Below are 16,909 nucleotides of genomic sequence, written 5' to 3'. Positions count from 1 at the left end.
ATATCGCGTGAATCTTGAGCAACTGCCACCGAGCAAAGATAAATGCTTCAACGCTTTGTTTTCAAACCTAACCTAGCTAAGGTTCCGAAACCAAATTGTATGATGATACGAATAATAACGCAAAGCGCTTCAAAGACATATAAAAATAACTCGAATTCCCCATCCATTTCACCCCTGGTAATTATGCGCCAATAATAACCAATAGCGTTATCTATATAAAATCGTGCGACATGATTATTATTCGGGTAATATCTGAATTACATTACTGCCAAGTGACAACATCGATATGATTACCATCTCAGGATTCCACCCAATCCATATTCCATGTGAAAATGATTGATATCCAGCTGTACCAACACATTTCCGAGTCGTAGTGATTTATTACAACAGAGAAAACCAACCTGAAATGAATTTAGATTATCTGACACTGAGCCCATAAAACTGCGCGTCTAAAATAAAATTAAGTCTAAAAGCAGAAGTGCGCTTTTTTTTCCTTTTTCTTTTAGTGGACATCTACGCTTTTCAAAGCCTTTCCTACTAAAACGGATTCACTAATGTAAATCGAAGTAATCTGGGGTTTATCTCTAAGTTGAAGGAGGGTCCTGAAATTGGGTCGCGTGTTGATTCAGATTAAGTATCGAAGATTAATGTTACGCTAGGATTTTTAATAAACTATAATAAACATTTTTGAAACAAATACCAAAGCAATTACGATGCTGGAACATGATGATCCTGGAATAGTTAACGTTCATACAAATATTGATTCGCTGAAGCGGATTACCGTTGTTTGTGATTAACTCTGTTGTTTGTGAACAGAAAAAACAAGGAATTTAATAACAAGTAAAAAAGTAAGTAAGTTTTAAGTTTGTCAATTGTGTTTTGTTTCTTTTCTTTTGTACAATAAAGAGTTTACATACATACATACAAGCTATTTCAATTGTGATTTGATCACATTCAATGCGATACGTTTCATATTTAATGTATGTAGATGTTATTTTGTTCTGATTCCTCACTCTACTTAAAAATTAACAATATCTACCCTTTTACAGTTTGTAAACGTAAAACTGTTTTCTTTTCTAATTGACTATCACGATGGTCTTCGACGGTCTCAGCCAGTTCAAACGGCGGGCTTAAATCTCAAGCAGTGTGAGGCAGGAGGACGTGAGCTCGCCGCTCGTGTGAACACAGCCTCATGTTCAATGGCCCAGGCAAAAGCCGGCTCAACTGAAATTCACTCTTGCCGAGGTTAAATCTTACTTGAACAATTTAGAAGACTATTATATCTACGTCGATTCCCATCGAAATTTCCTTGGTGTGCGTTGGGATTTCAGTGCATTATTATCGTGTGATATGTGAGAGGTGGGAGTATCATGACGCAGTAAATTTATTATGCACGTCACACATTCGAAACGGCGACTTTGTGGGATTGACCTTGGCAGCGGATGTTCCACTCAAATATTTTCCATTTCTGATTTAACCGTGTAGGTACTACTCTATGAATATTGGGCTCGAAAATTATTTGGACGGAACGTAATTTTGATGACGAGAAATTCGAATCAAATCCTGGCTACATAGCTGCGGCTGTGCATATCTGATTCATGAAGATGAATAAGGCATTACGAATTATAAGATTTTATTGATTGAGCTATCTCAAGGCAAATTTGTAGCTTTGCTATTACTGTTTAGTAACTTATAATGAAAACCAAGGCTATATCGGTCGAAGTTTCACAAAGAAGCACAAGACCGCTTTGAAATAAATTAAATAGGCTTACATTTAAACCGTCAATCAATTTACCTTACGCTATCAATAAAATCTGAAAATCCCCGGGACGCCAGCAAGAATATTTTTAAGCGGCATTCAAACAAATTAAGCGGCAGTTAATTAATTATTTTATAACGTTTTAATGTGTTTAATTAGGTCAAGGGAATTAAAGAAGAGCGGTAGATTGATGTGTGGCGGGGAGAGATAAGGTCATGAGCTCGTCTTATCGAAAACCAGAGCAGTTGTATTAAGTTCGAGCACGTCGGTGGCACACGCGGACTCTAAATGCCTTATTTCCACACTCAACTTAGTATGTGGCCTGACTACGGTGTCGTAGATGTCAAATAATGTTTTATACCTATACAGATAAGCAAAGGTAAGTAAACCTCTATAGTAATACACACTTGCATTTCTACCTACAACGCCTAAAGAAAGAAAGAAAGAAAGAAAGAAAGAAAAACATTTATTCGTGACATTTTTACAAATAAAAGAAAAAGAAAAAAAGGAAATAAATTTTGTCACGAAATGGTCCCAACTCAGCATGATGTCAACCTTGCGGCCGACGCTGGTCTTCCGTTGGAACCATTTAGGAGTTAAAAGTATACATCAACAGTGAACACGACAACTAAAACATTTTTTTCACAATACACAAATGAAGTAATTTACAACATAAAAATCTTAACTACACAAAATATAAATAATGGGTTCGACGTACGTACCTTCATATACACGGGCGCTAAAATTTACTATTATTGGCTTCTTCTTCTTAATGAAGTACAAACGTATTGGCAATAGAGCTTGACCATTGACAATAAATAAGAACTTGCATGGTAGCATGGTGTACGGTTGTGTTGCTCTGAAGATGAGCTCGGTTGAGTTCGAAACGCGTCAGTGTATTGTGGTGGTGGTGATAGATGGGTTTGTGTGATTTGTGGGTGTTCTTACAGTGTGGAGGTGTAGGAACTGTATGAACGCACGCATATTTTGCATAAACATAGCAATCATAAGGTCGCGGGTGAGCAAAGAAATAATTACTTTTTGTTCATGCATATTTTAGACATTAAGTTTGCGTCAGCGACACGATCCCACGGGGCTCAGCTAAAGTGGAACCAACTTCAAATACGATCGTTTCATGATAGTAAGCGAACGGGAATTGATTGCGAATACGTCCGTCCAACTGCAATGCACGGGTCTGAATTCGCAAAAGCCAAACAGCGAGCTCAGAAACTCCTGTCTTTTTTGCTATTTGCAGGTCATTAAATTATTTTTCAACTGGTGATTTTACTTGCGAATGGAACTGCTTTGTTTCTGCCAGTGGTTGAAATTTTAAATAATTAGTGTTGCGCAAACAAACATGAGCAGTCTGGAAGTTTTCAAAACGAATGAAATGAAAGCAAATGTTTCAGAACAACTTTTTTAAGAAAATGTGACGTCTTTCATTATGCGCTTATACCGTGAACACAAATCTTAATGCTCTGCTTAAAGTAACAGATCACCCAACTTACGTGACGTTACTTACGTGAGCAATAAGTTTGAATGCAATTTATTCTTTTGCTAATAACAGTAATAATTAACTAAGTATTCATAAATCCTTCACGTACGGGAACTAAGTATTTACGTATTTATACGTATTTTATAAGTAAGTATACGTTCTTATTTACTGGCCACTTTTGGCATCATTGTTTTTCGATTAACCCCTCGCCCACGTATTCTGTCGGAACGGTAGAATTATTTAGTTGCCTTAATAATATAATATTTAAACAAGATATTTAATGTCACAGTAAGAAAAGTACCTTTGTACTTGGGCGACCGAGCTCTTGTTTAGAGGTTTTTTTTGTTAAATCATATTTTCACCAAATAAAACACATATTTTGAGAAGCATAAACATAAAGAAATTTTTTTTTATCAAAAAATTTAACCGAGCACAAAAACCATGAAAATAATTTTCTACCAGTATGAAGTAGGTGCCTCAGCACGAGGCAGCAGGCCTATAGTCGTCTACCTCACCTACATTACTATTATATTGGGCTTCAAACACTCCTGCTGGCTCGTGCTGAGGCACCGATTTTATACTGGTAAAAAATTATTTTCATGGTTTTTTGTAGTCGATTAAATTTGTTGTTAGGTATACATTTTTTTCGCGCTTTTTAGTGTAAATTATCTAAGATACAATAGTTTAATGTCAACTGCTCGTAACCTTATACGAAAGATTGTTTTTTCCGGTGCAGAGACGTTCATTATTGAGGAGTCCTGGTGCTTCGCCACCCGTTCCGTTTCACCATATGTATTACGATAAGCATAAATTGCTTAGCAACTTTGTTAAAGTAATTGAAATTCAACCCGTGAGGTACTTGTTATTGAGTAGTAGCTCCATTGGTCAAATGTGATCTTCATCATCAGTTCCACATCACCAAATGATAATTTTCAAGAGCAAATGCACGAATTGCTACTAAATATATCCAAATTACCATAGGTGTCTCTGCAATATTTAAAGAGTTCCCTCGATTTCTTTGGGATCCAACCATCATATCCTGATTTGGTGCTTATGGGACCTAATTGAAGGCATTCCTAAACGATCTACAAAAAATTATTTCAAATCGATCCATAAATGACGGAGACACAAACATAAAAAAAAATACAACCGAATTGATAACCTCCTCCTTTTTTGAAGTCGCTTAAAAATGAAGACGCGTCTGACCTATATTTGAACTCCAGCCCTTCAGCTTACAAGTCCAACCTTAGAGTCCAACATTGGACCGCTGAACTACCTCGCTACTAACTGATTTGTCAAAATTACCAATTACGTGTAAAATTTTTGCTACAAAAACATTACAAGGTGTCAATTACATTAATTAAAAATCTCAGACGACCCAAACTATTTTTCTTTTTAAGTTAGTTGATTGAATTTTACTTTCGAATATCTTAATTATTTAAAAAATATTCGTATATTTTGCTAAGTCAATAACTCTACATGACTTCTAACTCTATAAACAATCATAATTTGTATTTTGTCAGTTGCGCTAGGACGTGACGTTTTAGAAGAAATTCAAACTGACAGCAAAACGGCCTGCGTTAAATTATCTAAATAGTATGGCAACCTCGCTAAAACATTTATTTGGCGCACATTGCAGAAAAGCCGTGGTGGCCTAGTGGTTTGATCTATGGCCTCTCAAGCAGAGGATCGTTTGTTCAAACCCCGACTCGCACCTATGAGCTTTTCAAAATTCATGTGTGAAATTAGATATATGTCAAATTCACCACGAGCCTAAAGTGAAGGAAAACGTCGTGAGGAATCCTGCACAAACCTGCGAAGCAATTCAATGAAGTGTGTGAAGTTCCCAATTTGCACTGGGCCCGCGTGGGAACTACGGCTCCAGCCCTCTCATTATGAGAAGAGGCCTATGCCCAGCAGTAGGACGTATATACATAGGCTGAGATGATGAGATGATGATGTTGCATTCATTCGTCAGTTAACTGGGCAATACAAAAATGGGATTTTTTAACACAAACCAACAAGCTGATTCTAGTTTTATCCACAACGAATTTATAGGGCAGTCAAAAATGGCCTGAACTGCTTCGAGGAAAGGATGGTAGGTACGGCCGTGCCGCTTTTTTGCTCGATTTGGCGGGGGCACTACCGTGCCCCCAGATTTTAAACAGTGTAATCGATTCTACTCTCGATTCTGTTATGGTGCGAAGGTTGATGTAGATTCCGAAGACGAGACGTGTAATTATGGAAAGTCGTTTATTAATATATTTTACAATAAGAGAATGACAACATCAGGCACCGTCTTGCTATGGTCTTGCTCGTTGACAGCAGAGAGCGTGCCATAGATAACATATCGAAACAGATTCTGAGCAAACTATTTTCTGGTTTTCAATTATTTAATGAACATCTTGTATAATAGGGAGTATTACTGCAATTTTATCCCGTCAGAGTGCAGCACTAGCACATACTATATGTTAATGGTTTATTTTTTTTGAGTATCTTAAACGTCCATAGGATGCCGTAATATCATATTATTTCAATTAAATTTTTGGAAATATAGCTCTATCGCTACTATTGATGTTAATATCATTTATTTTGTTACTCATAAATATGTCATGATTTCTATAGGTATTAATACTCTATGGTTATGATCCGTCATGGCGACAACGACAAAATACAAAGATAACTGACGTTGTCATGGCGGTTTCTTTACGGTTTGGGTTTGTGCTAGTGTCTCCCCCTGCGCAGAGCTTTGAATAATATGCGCTATTCAAACATGCGTTTTTGAAGAGACAAGTCCGCTAGATCGATTGTTCGCCCCTGTAAGCCCCAGCAAATTTTGTCGAAATCGTCGGAGCCGTTGCCAAAATAGGTACTCGATATAATATATAAATGAATAATGAAATATTTTAGTGTAATCATGTCGTTTTTGAAATATCATGAAATTTCTTTGATTATCGAACAAACCAATGTTATGTTTTTTTGTTTGCCTATTATAAAAATATGCGTATAAAAACGAAGGAAAAGTATAAAAGCTGAGAGTCGAGGAAAATGTCATTAATTATTGTGAGGAAAATATCTCAAGATATTTTTAATGTCACGTAGGTACAATAATCTTGATTGGCTAACATCATTTCCGTGACTTATTTACCCAAGAAAATTAATACAGCCGAAGAAAAACAATATGGGAATGAGGTTACGAAACCGATTGTTATACATACAAAGTTCGTCCGTCGATCCATTCGTCCGTCTGTCCATCTGTCACACAGGTTTTATAACCAAACGATATATGCTACAATTTTAAATTAAGACGGTATGTACAAATATTTTAAAACCTTTCATGTGGCTTTTACAACAAATAAGTTAAAGCTTTTTAACTTTTTAAGTAATAAAATTCCATAAGATGCTGTGAGGTATACGGGTATAGATCAATATAACGTAGCTAATGTATTCTCACAACTGCATGTAGGTATAGGTAAAGGCACAACAGATTATTTACCACGTATTATTTGCGTAAGCTTCCGCTATTTTAACCTCAAAGCGTTCCTCGCCAACTGCGTTCATGACAAAACGCAATATCTACGTGCAAAGTCGAATGAAAAGCGTAGCCAATCTTAATGTCCCTGCTGCATGCACGGCTAAAGTAAAGAAAAACAGCTTTAACGATTTACAACCTATTCCTATTCCTTTACCTGCTCTACCAATGTTTAGAAGTAAGCTCGAAATAATCCATGTATATTATTTAGTCAGCAAAGTAATCACTTGAACATTTTTTTGATAGTTCCTACCAGGGGTGTAACGGATGTGGTTTTATCGGAATCGAAAGCGGAACCAGATGTTTTCAATTTAGTTTATCGGAACCAGAAACGGAATCGGTACCGGAACCAAAATCGGAGCCTGAGTGATAGGTGGACGAGATGTTAAGGGTAGGTCTACTAAACCTGAGGGTTTATTGCGTTATGTTTCTGACACTCGCGATCACAATCAAATGATAGTTTTTGCATATACTGATATCAAGCCCACATACATAAATATAATCCAGACCATCTACCAAAATAGTACTGCTGACATAAGATTACAGTCAACTGGCCAGTCATTCCAAATACGGCGAGGCGTGAAACAGGGCGATCCGCTGTCTCCTAAATTATTTAACTGCGTCCTAGAAGGAGTTTTCAAGAGCTTGGCGGTCTCTTGGGAATCTAAGGGAATTCTTGTCGGTGAAGAGAGGCTAACTAATCTTCGTTTTGCCGACGACATTGTTCTGTTCTCTTCATCAGCCCAACAACTCGAGGAAATGCTACAACAACTTAGCATGGCTAGCCTTCAGGTTGGATTAATGATGAACATGTCAAAGACCCAAATTATGACCAATGCCACGAAACTCAGGATACAAGTACAGGGGCAGACAGTACACTTTGTTGACGAATATATTTACTTGGGCCAAGTAGTCTCTTTCAGCAACAGGCAAGACAAAGAAATTGAAAGGCGTATTGAAAATGCTTGGAAGAGCTACTGGTCCATGAAGGAGCACATGAAGGGTAACCTTCCTTTAACGCTGAAGCGCAAACTCGTTGACATGTGTGTATTGCCTGTCCTGACCTACGGTGCGCAAACATGGTCTTTGACTGAGAATCAGAAATCCAGACTGAAGGTTTGCCAACGAGCTATGGAGCGCAGCATATTAGGGGCAAAAAGGATTGATCGTATCCGGAACACCACATTGCACTCCAAGACTCGAATAGCTGATGTTGGAAAAGCGACCGCCAAACTTAAGTGGGACTGGGCCGGGCATGTCTGCCGGATGCACCCACAAAGATGGGCGCACAAAGCCACATGGTGGGTACCACATGACGGGCACCGACGGCAAGGCAGGCCGAGGCGGAGATGGCGAGATGACCTGGACGCGGAATTGAGTGAGTGGCCAAATATAGCTCTGGATAGGGAGATGTGGAAGTCAAGAGGAGAGGCCTTTGCCCAGCAGTGGGACACAGTTATAGGCTAAATATAATAATAATAATAATAATTAGGTTAGTGAAAAATTATTACTGAAAGTAAAATGATTATTGTTTTATTTACTCAATTCAATTAGATCTGAGAAGTGAACTACTATGTGATAAATATCTATTATTGGGCTATTATAAAAAAATGGCTTCTGAACCTAACCTAACCGAGTCAGTTTTACCCTGAACAAGCTTTCACTCGCTTGATAAAGTTACGTGTATTCATTTCATAACAGTTATACTTAATAATGTTATGCATATTTCAATTATGCGGATTCATTATTATGCTAAATATGTGTTATGCTTCTTTATAATTATGTAAGTTCGCTGTTATGCACAATTAACTCATTGAATTCATTCATGAATTCATATTAAGACAATTAATGTTGTGCGAAATAAGGGGCACCTGGTTTCTATGTGTCTCCGCCTCAATGAAAGCGCACCCTATGGCTAGTCCAAGATGCTCTCGAGAACCTAGTTCATCGATTTTGTATCCACGGTTGAAAGACTCGGTCGTTGCCTCTAGGCCTTCAGACCAACTGTCACGAAATTAAATAGGGACTTCACCCAGCCTAGGCTCAGTAAATAATATGTTGAGTATGTAAAATTAAATGTAAATAACAGAGAAGGTTTCTGGTAAAATTTTTATTTATACTACGCATCGAGGGACCGCAGTTCGAGTTGCTACTTTCGGATAACTTTGAATTCATTTTAGTTAAGCTAGCTCAGATGAAACCTAAACAAAAGCAACTTAAAGGTTTTAATTCTGGTAAGGTTTTTCAGCTAATCATTACTCCCAACGCATCATACAGTATAATAAAATAAAATAAATAGTAAGTTTTGGTAAAAATTAAAACATTATTAATGCAAGCACTTTTTGCTGACTGTACTTTTTGTCGACTGTACTTGCACTGGGCCCAAACTGCATTTGAATATCAAATTTCAAGTCGATGCCATTAACCGTTGAAGAGTCCGTACTACCAGGGTGTCACTGCCAGATAATTGTATTTGCACGCAATTTACATAAGTATGTCAATTTTTAAGTCAATCCGACATCTGGAAGTTGGTCGAATTTGACTTGCCAGATTTGACTACAGACAGACAGACAACGGGACAGGTAAAATCTAAATAAAAGCTTCTATAAAGCTTTTATTTTTTTCTTATTCTTCATTTCCAGGTCAAATGTTTTTAGTACTCAATTGTTTTCTTATCTAAAAGTTAGTACAGGTTAGCTTTTTTGGATATGGGCTCCTCCTCGGGTCCTCCTCCAGTTTCTTCTAACGTCTTTGTCTTTGGCAATAGTCAACCAATCACTTCCCTCTACTTCTGTTTAGTAGTCAGCGCCATTTTCTTTTGTTTTCCCATCATACGCTAACGCACTCATAGTTCTACTTATGCTATGAGTATCCATAGGAAATAGTAATTGCTTTTCGTCAGCTGACCCATTTCTGCGGGTTTGCCCCCTATCTTATAAAAATATGCTCAGTTATGACGGTTAAAATGACAAGAAAATAGCTAAAACAGAGAAATACAATAAACGGAAAAACCTGATTTAAGGTTGACAGTAAAGTTCCATACACTGTCACACTTCTAAACTCAGCTCAACACCTAATCGCTGTTCAATTTTGCCCAGCAAGATAAGACATAAGAGCGATATTGGTTGGAAAACCAGGCGGTGGGTACCTCATTTGTACATCGCTGTGATGTGCTTTTATACTCTTTTGTTTTATTGTATGTCTGTCTCAACATCTCTGTCTGTCTCAACATTTTCCAATAAATCGACAAGAGCGCCGTGACGAATTAGAAACAATATGATCACTTGCGAAAGAAAATCTAGATTCAATGTCGAATTTCTATGGTAATCAGGTCAAACGACTAAATTGAGATTTTTTTCCAGCAAGTGCACCGCAAACGGATTGTAGTTCTAAATCTCGCGTTACATATATGATATGTATAATCATATATCTTGTTTCTTATCTATCTACGCATACAATTAATCTACGTAGCAAGCTACGAATATCGCAAAAAACCTAAACACCGAAGTGCTACGCCGTAGACGTGCTACACCGAGCAGCTACAGTACCTACTCGCAGGCAGTATCTATAATAATCTTCAACAACATTGTTTCATCCCGATCTTGTTGGTATGATTTATTTCAATATGAATAATAATGGATCTACAAATATAGATGAGCCGAGGCAGCCAGTAATAAACGTCTTAATTAAACCAAAAATTAAATTAGTAACTCGATAAGCCGAACTCGCCGCGCCAGCGACGGATAAATGAAAATGCGATGCAACGGCAGCGATTAATATCATCTGCGAGTTATCGGGCGGGACTTTAAACCGCTTTGATTCTAAAATGGCTCGTTGCTTGCAGAATACCGCCCTGTTGTCCAAACAGATAAGATCTAGTTCCCGCTGCAAGTTATTCTTAACTTTGTTTACCGACGACTAAACTAATATCCTTAGCGTACTACGTACTAGCGTTATTATTATTATCCGTGGTGCTTATCTGGAAGACAGCTAGTATATCATGCAAATTTACAGCCTTAGATATATGCAATGCAAGTTCCTTTCTCGTCGTAACAAGGTTAAAATAACAACACCTATTTCTAACTTTAACCGTAGTTTGACGTAATACTAAGCACGAAACAAAGACGTCGAAAAAACTTTCAAAGCGTAAATAATAAATGAAACTTTGAAAACATAGCGTAATAAAACCGTATGCCAATAAATTCGCATACCATTAGTTGTCGCACGACAAACTGTGACGGTTCATTCCAGTTTCCAGGTAACTTATGATTCACGTGAGCTTAGTTCATGCGACACTTGATTTAATTAACGGGCGTGGAGATCCGCAAGGTGGCGGTGGGAGCGACGGGAGCTGACGTCGCGTCCGGTCGCGTCGGCGGGGCGGCCAGCACTGCCGCCCGGCGCCCGGCGCCCGGCACGGCGCGCGCCCGGACGTACATCCTTTAAGTACGAAACGCGACCGATTCTGCACTGCACTTAGATTGGCCCTAACGCAAACAAGGCTACACCTTGGCAAAAGAGATTCTTTCCTTAGAACATGAAATAATATTCTTTTCTATTTTTTATGATACAATTATAAATACTTTGAGGAACAAAAAAATAAATAAATAAAACTATTAAAGGTGTTTTTAAAATCGAGATATTTCAGTAACAGATTGGGTGGTTGGGAATTGGAGAATTTTTGGCTACCCCGTGTTGAACAGACGATTATATCAAGGAGACATGTGTCAATCACAATTTAATAAAAGCCTAAAAAATAAACATTTACAGGGATGTTCAATCAAACTAATCCAACTATCTGCTGAAATATTCGTGCTGATGAAAAACATTTCATTCCGCACTTTCGAGAACTTAACAACTTTTCTTTATTTCTGCGACACATATCCGTAGCTAAGAGGCTAAGAGTGTACGAGTCTCGCTAAATATCATAAGTATCACTTAAATTAACTTATCCCCAATTACTCTAACGCATCTAATGTCTTATAGTTGCTGTAAGACTATGATACGTTTATGTGTTGCTGTCTGCGTGTTAAAATATAGTTGCGTATCACACAGACGTAACTGTAGTGCACGATTGGAGCCGGAGAAGCAAGGTAAAATAGTGTAGTTCAGTGAGGTAGTCTCTCCATAATCTTTTCTTTAGGACACTCAAGTTGGCACAGCCGGGGACGAACAATCCAGGATGCACCGCGGCCCACTCTGCAAAACTGCTGACTCTTCTGCGGCTAAGCACCGTCTTATTAGCATAAAATAAATGAGTTGACTCACTCCAAGGTGCACCGGCTCGCTCGTACTGAGCTTCGTATCGCGGAAATGTTTCCGGAAAAAGTTAGCTCCGTTCCTAACATTTAACTTAATCTGTTTCTTGAAGTTCGCGAGTGCAGATTGCATTTTTGCTTACATCAAAGGGGTTCGGTGGTGCAGGTCCTGCAGTGCATTCGAAGTTAGAACAGATTTAATCCGAGAACCTAGCGAGATAGTAGAGCCATTGCGAAATACAGTCGAGTTAGCGGAAACTGCTTCGGCATCGATGATTGTTTCAGAGTAAGTTGATGGGACTGGTGCGTTAGTTTGAATCTAGCGCAGCAGGAGCTCGCGTTGATTGCTTTTATAACATGGATTTCCAGATAAGATTAATTTGCGGGCAATTTAGTAGATGCAAGTAGCGAACCGTCCAGTAAGTCCAACTTCAAGAAGGAGGTCAATCGTCGAATCCACCTCGGATGGGCAGCGTTTGGGAAACTCCGCAATGTCTTTTCGTCCAAAATTACTCAGTGCCTTAAGACGAAAGTCTAACCAATGCGTGTTGCCAGTGATGACATATGGATCCGAGACGTGGTGCTTTACTTTAGGCCTTCTAAATAGGCTCAGAGTTGCTCAGCGAGCTATGGAGAGAGCTATCCTTGGGGTTACTCTACGGGATCGAATCAGAAATGAGGAGATACGTAGAAGAACAAGGGTCACCGATATAGCCAAGCAAATTAGCTCGTTGAAGTGGCAATGGGCGGACCATATACCACGGAGAGCGGATGGCCGTTGGGGCCGAAAAGTTCTCGAGTGGAGGCGGCGGATCGCCAAGCGCAGCGTAGGACGCGTCCACCAACAAGATGGACGGATGTCCTGGTAAAAGCCGCGGGTTCACGGTGGATGCAGGCCTATATCCAACAGCGGACGTCCTACGGCTGAGATGATGATGATGATGATGAAGTAGTGAGTTTTCGTTCATTGAGGCTTTCTAAGGGGGAGGCCTATGTTCAATAGTGGCTGTCTTCTGGCTGATGGTAATGACATGAAGTCATTGCAACATCTTTCTTAAAAGTACTATCTATGTTTCCTAAAATGTATTTTTTATAGTCTCTTCCAAAGGAACACGGGTGGTATTACGAAAGTATGAATAAATTAAATGAATTTCTTGGCTCACCCGCGACCTTAAAAGTTTAAAGTATGAAGTCAGATTTTGTAGTAGGAAATATATTTGTAGTAGGATTTTTGTTTAGTGTGTCTTTATGTAATTACAATTCGGGTCGCCGCTGCGCGAGCGCCCCGCGCCGCTCTGCTAATGGGTTGCCTTTGAAACTTTATCTTTTACTCGCCATAATTATTTCAACGACACAGTCCGAGCTAACAATCATTCATCCGAAAACCGTGTAAAAAATTTTCCTCATTGACATTTCAGAGACTTTTATGTATTTTTTACTATTTATAGCGTTCTATTTTTATGGTTCCGCACTAAATGGGACAGTGGTATTAGTAAACCTCCGCTGTCCGTCCGTCAGAGCGTGTATCTGAACAAAAAATTATCTTTTTAACTATAGCTTTCAAAATTTTTAGTGTCTATTGATGTGATGTGATAACTACAATAAATAATAATAAACGTCGTCGTCATTCGTCGTTGTATCGTTGATCAAACATTCATATTTAAAAAAAAAAACAAATATTATGATACTTGTGATACATGAATGATTAAATTTCGGTGAATGATTATTTCGACGTTTTTTGAGCAATTTATTTATTTGTTATGGCTGTTATATCAAAAACTTATAGAAATAGAATTTCAATTTTTAAGGATAACTCAGAAGAAACGTAATTTTTCGGTACGATATTACGGGATTCTTTTTGGAGACTAACAAACAATATGTTATAGGCCTACCTATAAATATATAAAAAACAACGTGACTGACTGATTGACAGACAACACAGCTTAAATTAATGTGGACTTGAAATTTGTCAAATATATTCCAATATATTTATCAAATATATTTATATAATTTGTAATGAGAATCATAAAGATGTAATACATCTAGATTTTCTTTATATTGCTTGAAAATCCTTGGATTTTCTGAAATTCCCACACGGGAGCGAGAACGCGGGATAAAGCAAGTTCTCGTAATATTTATGTAAAATTGCTATCAAAATCGAAACGTTCTTAATTAATGACAAATGATCTTCTCAATGAGCACTGATCAGAAATAAACATGTCTGCGGTAGTCGGTTGCGTGTGACCGGCTTGGCGCGCAGACAGTGACACCGGCACGGCGCTAACTAGGCCGCCGTACCCCGTGACGCACCGATCAACTCACTATCAAAATAAACTTCCATTTGCTGCCTGGAGATCGATTTTTAAAATCACGTGACTGGAAAATATCGCTCGAAAGTGGTTACCTTCTGCAGCCCAAGTAAATTTTTGTTTTATGAAGTAATTTTTATGAAGAACTACACGATAGTCGCTAGTTATGTTAATTTGGAAATTATTTCACCGTGTTCAAACTTTTTTATTCATTAAACAATCTGTTTTTCAATAGTACGTTCAACTGTCATCGTAACTATTAATTTGTTCTTTGGGAAGTACGCTAGGACTTAAAAGTAGTGATGCAACGGAAGTCTTTTAGCGGAACCAGAAACGGAAAGAGATGTCAAAGGTAAATTTTAGCAGAAACGGAAACGGCAACGGATGCAGAAACGGAAGTGTAAATGCTATGAAATAATAACCCCTTTTTTACAAAATTTAAAAAATGTATGATATTTTTCAATAAATCGCATCTTGAGAACGAGACTGTCTCTAAACAAAACTTGTGGTCCCTCAAAATTATCACTGAAAGAATTTTAACGCAACGTTTAATTTTGCAAGTTGACACATTTTGTTTAGTAACAATCTCATTCTCAAGGTGCGAAATGTCAAATACACACCAAACCTAGATTAGAAACAGAAATCACAATACAAAACAATATTGACAATTAAATTTGTATTAATATTCAAAATTAAATAATGGTAAGAGATATTTTATTAAAAGTAATTTGCCCGCTGAGTGAAAGTTAATAATCTCAACTGTCACTCAACCGTCGTAAACTTTCAATTCCGTTATAAAAGTTGCGGAAACAGAAGCGGAAACGGATGTTAAAAAGCGCGCGGAACTTCCGCAGTTGCGGAAACAGAAACAGAGGTCTGTTGCTTCACTACTTAAAAGAGAATAAAATCACAGGTCCAATTAATCTTGCGAACTAGGTACTCAAGAAATTTATTTAAACTATAGTTTTTTTAGTACTTTCTAATGGTATTTTCCAGTGTAGTGATTGCAAAAATCGGTCTCCTGGAGATTAAAAAATTATAATCATTTTAATCTTTTTAAATTTTACGGAGTTAGAAACATTAATTATTAGTCTACCTATCTATAAATTTTGTTCGAGTATATTTAGGCCAAGTAATCTCTTTCAGCAATAGACAAGACAAAGAAGTTGAAAGGCGCGTCGAATGCTTGTAGTCTATGAAATAGGTTATGAAGCTTTCGATTTTGCTTAAGCGATAACTGGTCGATATTTGTATCCTGCTCATCCTAACATTCGGTGCAAAAACCTAATCTCTGATCGACAACCAAAAGTTTAAGCTTAAGGTTTTCCAAAGAGCGATGGAGTGCAGCATATTAGGTGTAAAAAGGATAGAGGTACTTAGAATCCGGACCACCACACTAGCATTAGTCATCCAGTGAAATGTGCTATATTTGACATACATAAGGTTTGTATACTTAACAGTTAAATTTCGATGAAGCAGTTATAATTACTAGTAGTAACCTGAACAGCGTTGACGTCTATTGGTACCCTTAGTATATTTAATTACAATATACCGCACAGGCACGTAATTCCACGAGACAAAGTGTCGCAACACCGCACTCCACCTCGGGGAGCAGTGCATTTTGGCGCGCTCCGGACACGTAAATTATTAGCGAGATTAGAATCAACATTTTCTAGGAAATGCAAATGAAGTGTAGTGCATGCTTAAAGTAACCGAGGTTGTTTACCGTGAGTCAACTTACATTGAAGGAAAAAGAAAATTTTAAGTATTATTTCATAAGAACATTACTTAAGCTCTCCTGAGACGTGATTTAAAACTAAATAATTAAACGGCTTGACCTAGGTTCAACTTACGATTGCAAGTCTAGAACAGTCCGGCTAGTCTAGATTTTTTTTAAGATCTTTTCCGAATGGTTGGGTGCGAACACGACGGTAGTACCCCGTACTGCTTCGCCTATGTGCTTCATAGTGGGGTACTACGTTGCAGCTACCGGGACAGCCGTATGCCGCATGAAATCGCTGCTATTGCATTACGGTAAGCAAAATGCGTCGTGTCTTTGAAATTATTATCCAGCATACTTTTAGATGTCTCTCTGTCAATCTGGGAACAAGTGGCTTCCACGTCGACGGCAAGACCATGCCACTGTCTAGGTTCAAATTACAGCGAATAAAGCCCATCACACAGAGGACGGGTGCGGGTCGTGCGCGGGCCCGCGACGGGCGTATTTAACACGGTACGCTCGGTACCTCTAAATTTCTATAATTAATTAGAAATCTCCCCAAAAAATGTTAGCATTAAAAAATAAGAAAATAACCTCTCAAATCAGGAAGGAAGTAAATACTTCCGTTGCTATTTTTTGTCGCAAAATCACTCATTGTTAGCAAATCAATTTAACTGGCTAGATCGAGTTACCACAGGCCTAATATTTTACACTTTTATTTTATTATTCAAGAAATAATCTAAAATATAAGAAAAACTAAACAAATATAACAAATAAAAAATACCCCTAAAACTAGAACGCCCCTAAAAAAATCCCATTTACCCGCGACTCCGTCC

General features: G+C 38.0%; 1 protein-coding gene across 2 annotated transcripts in view; it reads right to left on the bottom strand.

Annotated features, from left to right (window-relative positions):
* Ten-a (Teneurin-a transmembrane protein) overlaps positions 1-11,160 on the bottom strand; it is a 486,497-nt gene extending 475,337 nt beyond the window's left edge. For both annotated transcript variants that reach the window (XM_074109112.1, XM_074109118.1), the window contains exon 1: positions 10,998-11,160. The gene's annotated coding sequence lies outside the window, so the exon portion shown is untranslated. The remainder of the gene's footprint in view (positions 1-10,997) is intronic.
* Between the last annotated feature and the right edge of the window lie 5,749 nt (positions 11,161-16,909).

Source organism: Choristoneura fumiferana, chromosome 2 (genome assembly GCF_025370935.1).
Source record: "Choristoneura fumiferana chromosome 2, NRCan_CFum_1, whole genome shotgun sequence".
NCBI classification, from domain to species: domain Eukaryota; kingdom Metazoa; phylum Arthropoda; class Insecta; order Lepidoptera; family Tortricidae; genus Choristoneura; species Choristoneura fumiferana.
This window is presented reverse-complemented; position numbering and strand designations above follow the sequence as displayed.